Source organism: Dermacentor variabilis, chromosome 1, assembly GCF_050947875.1.
Source record: "Dermacentor variabilis isolate Ectoservices chromosome 1, ASM5094787v1, whole genome shotgun sequence".
NCBI classification, from domain to species: domain Eukaryota; kingdom Metazoa; phylum Arthropoda; class Arachnida; order Ixodida; family Ixodidae; genus Dermacentor; species Dermacentor variabilis.
Genome location: NC_134568.1, coordinates 89,379,980 through 89,386,592, shown reverse-complemented (window position 1 = coordinate 89,386,592; position 6,613 = coordinate 89,379,980). Strand labels below are relative to the sequence as shown.

Genomic DNA, 6,613 nt, shown 5'->3' with positions numbered 1-6,613 from the left:
ACAAACCGATATCGATGTCACCTTGCCACATCAAGCCGCGCTCAAGCCCCATCAGGAGAAATTTCTTTGCGATCGCTGCCTCACGATGTAAATGTGCGTCCAGCTCGCTCAGCCTGACTGAACGGACTGCGCGTAAGCGATCGCGGTGCTCGATTTTATGAGCAAATAACAAAGGCCGGGATTACAGAAAAAAAGAACCACTATCTCTCGTTGTAATGGCAACGCCAATTTATGCTTATTTGGGGTCTGGTTCGATAGCTGCTGTTTCTGGGGTTCTGCGTGCCAAACCTGCATATGATTACGAAACACACCCTAGCGGAGAGCTCCGGAAATTTAGACCGTCTGGGATTCTTTAACCTGCACTGGCATCGTACTATACACGGGCCTGTCGCATTCGGCCGCCATCGAAGTGCGGCCCCCGCGGCCGGGATCGAACCTGCGTCTTTTGGGTCAGCAATCAAGCACTATAGCCACTACACCACCGTCGGCCGCCATGGTTCTATCGCGATGGAACGCGCCAGTATTTATAGGGCGCTACTTCGGGTTTCAAGTTGCAGTAAAATCACCGAAATCAATGCCAAATAAGTATTAAACCATGCATACTTTGGGTGACATAATGAGAACAGAAGTCTTGTCTAGGTGTCAATATATATGCTAGGATGCGGATGTAAGGTCTGCAAAATTTGGGTTTATTGTATAGCAAATGATTTATGCTTAATCTGTCGTACAGTAACATTGCAAAATACTTTAAAAAGTGTATTGTTTACAGATGACCTCTCTACTTGTGGTTTGCCGGGTTCATCGGTCGCCCCTCCCACAACCAGCGCGTCACCCCAGCACCTTGAAAAGATGAGTGCAGAACCACAGCATGAGAAAGGGAAAATTTTACGTTGCAGATAACCTATGACAGGGATTATGACAGCACAGCACACATTGAGCGCAGTTTGTGTTGCATAGTGAAGCGAGCGTCAAATCACCTACTGTGATTTCAACAAGCTGCCGGAGGCTACGGCTGACCCTCTACAATAATGACTTCCATTTTTTGCATATCTTAGCATAGACGGATATTGGTTCTTGTACACTGGCAGCAAAGTTTTTACTTTGCTAAAGAACGTTTGCCTGCTGGTTGACCCTCAAGCTCGCCTTTTCTGGTTATCTCTTTCCATTGAAATAATGCCAGTATCATAGCTAACTCTAGCAAATACACATCACTTGACTTTGATGTTAGCGTGCGTGAAGCATTTTACCAGCCCAGCCAGTTACACTATTGATATTGCATGTCGCTTATCGTTATGCCCCTTGTTGCTCCTCTTTCTATTTGCATATGTTTATGCATATTGCTGCACCTTTTCCCACTTTGATTTGAACCAAACATATGCCATCGGGTCAGCATCTGAGGCTGCTGTTCTCTACAAAACAAGAGTTGAAAAGCTGCTTGCTGCCTACAGATACCTTCACGAGGAAAATGACAAGCTCCGGAAAGAAAACACCCACCTTGTTGCAAGGGTAGCAGATCTGGAAAGCAGGCTTCATGTTGAAAAGTGCCAGAAGGCACAAGAGAAAGTGAGCACAGCCAAAAAATCAGATGTTTTGAAGAATTCATTAAGGATGAAAGGTAGCTGGAGTTCTTTGCTGGTTTCACTTCACTGCAATGATTTACTTGTTTGTTCAGTTTGTAGCGGCAAAGCATGCCCAAATGAAGACATAAAATGGTGGTCGACCAACTCTGCTCACTGTCAGAGAACAGCTTCTCCTGAGTGAGTGAAGAAACTTTATTGCAGGTCCGGTGAGGACGCGAACTCGTCGCGCACCCGGCTAGTCCCACGTCGGGACCGGCAGGTCTAGCCCACCAGCCCGGTCGCGGGCACTCCAGACAGGCAGGATTTGCTTTTCTAGAGCGGGGCTACGCAGAAGCGAGTCCCACTCCTCCTTGGTGAACTTGGGGTATGGCGACCCGCACTCCCAGAGCATGTGCGCTAGAGTGGAGGTCTGCCCGCAGGACGGGCAGGCGTCGTCGCTATACACGTCGCGGTAATTCTCTTGGAGAATGGACAGACACGGATATGTGCTGGTCTGTAGAAGTCTAAACGAAACGGCTTGCGCCCTATTCAACTTGGGGTGAGGGGGAAGACATGTAGAAGAATTTAATAACCTCGTTGTGAGTAGCGGGAGCGTCTCTGTGGCCGTAGGGAGGAGGGGAGTCGGCGCTCCTTACAGAGGAAGCGCGGTCGGTGAGGTCACGCGCAGCCTTGTGAGCAGACTCATTGAGGTTCGGGGGAGCACCCTCTACCGACCCTACGTGAGCGGGAAACCAGTGGATTGAATGATGCGTGAGAGCATAGGGACTTGAGCTGCTAAGAAGACGAGCAGCTTGCTTTGCGATGCAACGCTTTTGAAAAGCCCTAACTGCCATTTTCGAATCGCTATAGATCTCGGACCCACGACCGTCTAGCCGTGCGAGGGCGATCGCGGCTTGCTCGGCGACTTCGGGGTCTGAAGTGCGAATGGAGGCGCTATTGGAAATCTTGCCGCTGATGTGTTTAGAATCTTCCTTAAAGAAATCTTGTCATCACTCTGCGAACATGAGTTTCATTGCACAGTTAAATAGGCTGCAGGCTGGTTACCCAAGTGTGGTGGTGACGTCAGTCTCGGAGGTATTGCTTCAAAAACTGAAAGGGAAGCGGCACAAAAGTAACTGCATCATACAAAAGAAGAGGCCTGAAGTTGTGCCGTATTGCCACAGAGTGGCTCACACTCTGAAGAATGTCGCTACTAGATACCAAATTCCGGTAGTGTTTTCCGCTCCTCAGAAACTGTCAATGTTGTGCAGCCGTATTTCTAAAACAAGTAAAAAACCTGATTGTGAAAAGAACCACGTGAAGTTTGTAGATTGCAGCGTCGGTGTGGTTTATGAGATTCCCTTGTCATGTGGCAAAGTGTATGTAGGGCAGTCAGGCCGTTGTGTTAACGAGCGCCTTAGAGAACATGAGCGATCCATACCAACAGGCACAGGTTCGCATTTGGCTCAGCATTGCAAAACATGCAAGTGCAAACCCATGTTTCGTGATACCACGATTTTGAAGAAGAGCCGTGACACCACCGCCCGAGAGCTATCGGAAGCATTTTTCATTCAGTCATTGGAGTCACAGTGCATTAGTGTGCCTTCCTTAACCTTGTACAGCGCTGAATTTGGTTTTTTGGATTCTGTCGCATGAGTGCGCTCTTGGGATCGGATGTTGGTGGCTCCACCGCACGGTGCTCACTGCGCATGTTCCTCTGGTTTGAGCGGTCTATAAAAGAGTGACGCAATAAAATGATGTCAGTTGAGAGTAGCGCCTTGTCCTGTCGTCTTTCTTGTGTCTGTCTTTTTGCGCTAAACAAAGTATTCATAGTCAACCACAACGACGGCAAAGGTCTTCCCATTGCTGTACTCCGCGGCATTGACGAAGCTTGCTGTAATGTCTCATTGCTTGATCTGTTTGAGGATGGCTGCTGCTCTGGCCTTGCGTCTGCCATCGTTGTGGACGGGATGGACGTTTCGGGGCACAGGGGCCACTTCGAACTTGTCTCGAATGCACCTAGGGATCCGGGTACTGACCATCTGGAATCCCGCAGGTTGGTAACCCAGCTCTCCGAGGATGCGTTTACCTGCCGCTGTGGTGCTCAGGCGAGTGAGTTGCGCGCGTTCTTGGGCTTCGTCAATCTCCTCGGCGGTGTTATGCACCCCCAGCAAGAGGAGATCCTCGGTATGGGTCCCGATGGGTAGCCCGAGAGCCCTCTTGACTACTTGCGGATGAGAGCGTTGAGCTTGTCTCACTGCGCTCTGAGCCAGTTGTGCATAGAAATCGTGTATGTGAAGTGGCATAGTACGAAGGCATTGATCAGCTTGAGGAGATTGGTTTCCTTCATGCCTCGGTGTCTGTTTACAATTCTGCGAACGAGGAGGAAAGCGTTGTCCGTCTTTGCGATGATCTTGCGGAGAGCCGTTCCGTTCGCACCGTTGAATTCGACAAACATGCCCAGGACCCGAATAACGTCAACCATGGGTATCACCCCTCCCCCCCCCTACCGTCAAAAGCTCGAAGACTGATGCTACTTTCGGAGACTGGCTTCCAATCTCTGGGTCTGCCTCCCTTCTCTTTTCTGTAAAGCAGAAGCTTCGACTTGGCGGGGGAGCATCGAAGTCCAGTGGGGCGGAGATACTCCTCGATCACGTCGATCGCCTCCGGCATGGCTTCTTCGACCCTGCCCTCGCAGCCGCCGGAGCACCATAAAGTGATGTCGTCGGCGTAGATCGCGTGCTTGACGTCCTCGACGTGTGCCTACCACTCGGAAAGACCAATCATACAGATGTTAAACAGTTTGGGGGAGATGACGGCGCCCTGAGGAGTTCCTCGCCCTCCGAGGGGCACATCGTCAGAGCGGAAGCCCCCAATGCGAAGCTTGACCTTCCTGTCCGTTAGAAAAGAGCAGACGTAGCTGTGGACTCTGGAAACGAGACCCAGGTCTGAAATGGTCTTTACGATGAAGGTGTGGAGCACGTTGTCGAAAGCCTTCTCTAGGTCCAGACCGAGCAGAGCCTTGACGTCTCTAGAACGGCCATCCACAATCTGATGCTTGATTAGTTCCATGGCATCCTGCGTCGAGAGTCCGGCGCGGAAGCCAATCATGTTGTATGTGTAAACCTCGTTGTCTTCGAGGTACCCGCTGAGCCTGTTGAGGACGGCGCGCTCCATGACCTTGCCGACGCAGGATGTCGCAGGATGTTGTCGACGCAGGAATCGGCCTCAGGTTCTCGATGTTCGGGGCCTTGCCGGGCTTGGGAATGAGCACTATGCAGGCCATCTTCCATTCTGCAGGAACAACGCCGCTCTTCCAGGATTCGTTGATCTTGTCGGTCAGAAAGACGATCGACGTGTCGTCGAGGTTTCTCAACATTCTGTTGGTGACTCCGCCCGGACCCGACGCAGACTTGCGGTTGAGTGCGAAGATGGCCTGTCTGACCTCGGCAACGGAGAAGTCTTCACCCAGTTCGGGGCGTGGAGGGCCTCGGTAGCCCGGGAGTTGGGTCGACGGATCTCCGTCACGACGGACGGGCAGGTACATCTGTATGAGTTTTGAGACGAGTTCATCGACCGTGTGAGACCTGGTGGCTTCGTGAAGGGCTCGGGCCAACGTATGCCTCTGGTTTGACTTCGAGCCACTTTCGTCGAGAAGGTGCTTCAGCATACCCCAGGATTTGCCGTTGCGCATCTGTCTGTCGATGGATTCGCAGAGCTCGTCCCACTGCTACAGGCATACCACCTTGCAGTGGTCATCGATGACCTTGTTGAGTTCCGAGATCTTTCGGACTCTGCGATTGAGCCTTTGACCCTTCCATCGGCGGAGCAGGGCGTTTTTGGCCTCGATCAGGTGGGCGAGTCTGCTGTCCATCCGCTCAACGTCGAGATCGGTTACCACTTTCTTGGTGGCCACGGAAGCGTCGTTCCAGACGCCTTCGCACCATTCTTCGAGCGTGGCGGGTGCCCTGGCTCTGCTTGTTCTATGCAGACTGAGAGTAGGATTACTGGAGGAAGTTTTGGAATACCGGTTCAGTATAGGCTTGTCTACTGTAAGCAATTTGTTCACATATTGGATAGGCTTTCTGTATGACATTCTTGTTCAGATCACAATCTGGCCATCACGTCATATAGTGTCCTTGTACATGCCAGAATCCTTCAAGGTTCTTTACCCATCAACAAAGGTGATACTTGATTGTACGGAATTGTTTATTGAAACTCCGACAGATTATAGTGTTCAAGGTGACATCTTTAGCACCTACTTAAACCACAATACTGCCAAAGGACTGATTGGAGTCACGCCAAATAGCTTCATTTCATTTGTTTATGACTTGTCACCGGGTCGGATATCCCACAAAGCGATAACACGGCAAAGTGGGCTGTATACCCGCCTGCAGCAAGGTGATAGCGTTGTGGCAGATAGGGGATTTCTAATAAGGTCTCACCTTGAAGAACTTGGACTAACATTAAATATACCACTTATGCTGACTGGCAGAAACCAGCTGTCAGTGAACGACAAGAAAGAAACTAGAGATATTGCCAACCTCAGTGTTCATGTAGAACGTGTAATCCGAGAGGTAAAAAAGTAAAGGATTCTTCAAGGCATTTTTCCTAAAGCGATGGCATGCAAGATTAGCAAAATTTGGAAGATTTGCTGCTATCTGAATCATTTAATTCACGAACCTTTGCTTGATTGTCACTGTAGTGTGGAACATGAATGAGGTTGGAGCTAGTTGCACCGCTGGTAATATTTCAGCGAGCACGAAATGACGTTGTTTAGGACATGTGCTAGTCATGTGTAGCCAAGTAATTAGTTTTTACATTGTCACCCACATTTAATCTACAAGGTTATTTTAAACTGTGGCAGCTTTGCATGGCTGAAGTTTTTCTGCTGTAGGAGAGATGGAGAGTTCTGGCCTTGAAGAAAAAGTTTGTCCATGCTATTTTATCTGTATTCATCACGGTATTAAATGAAATATGCCTGCCTCAATGCTGCTTCAGAATTAGGATTTTTGTGAGTGCTCCAGCTAAGGTTCACTTTTGTTCATGTGTTC

General features: G+C 49.8%; 1 pseudogene; it reads left to right on the top strand.

Annotated features, from left to right (window-relative positions):
* Nucleotides 1-4,990: 4,990 nt before the first annotated feature.
* On the top strand, nucleotides 4,991-6,280 carry LOC142578389 (uncharacterized; annotated as a pseudogene).
* The last annotated feature ends 333 nt before the right edge of the window (nucleotides 6,281-6,613 follow it).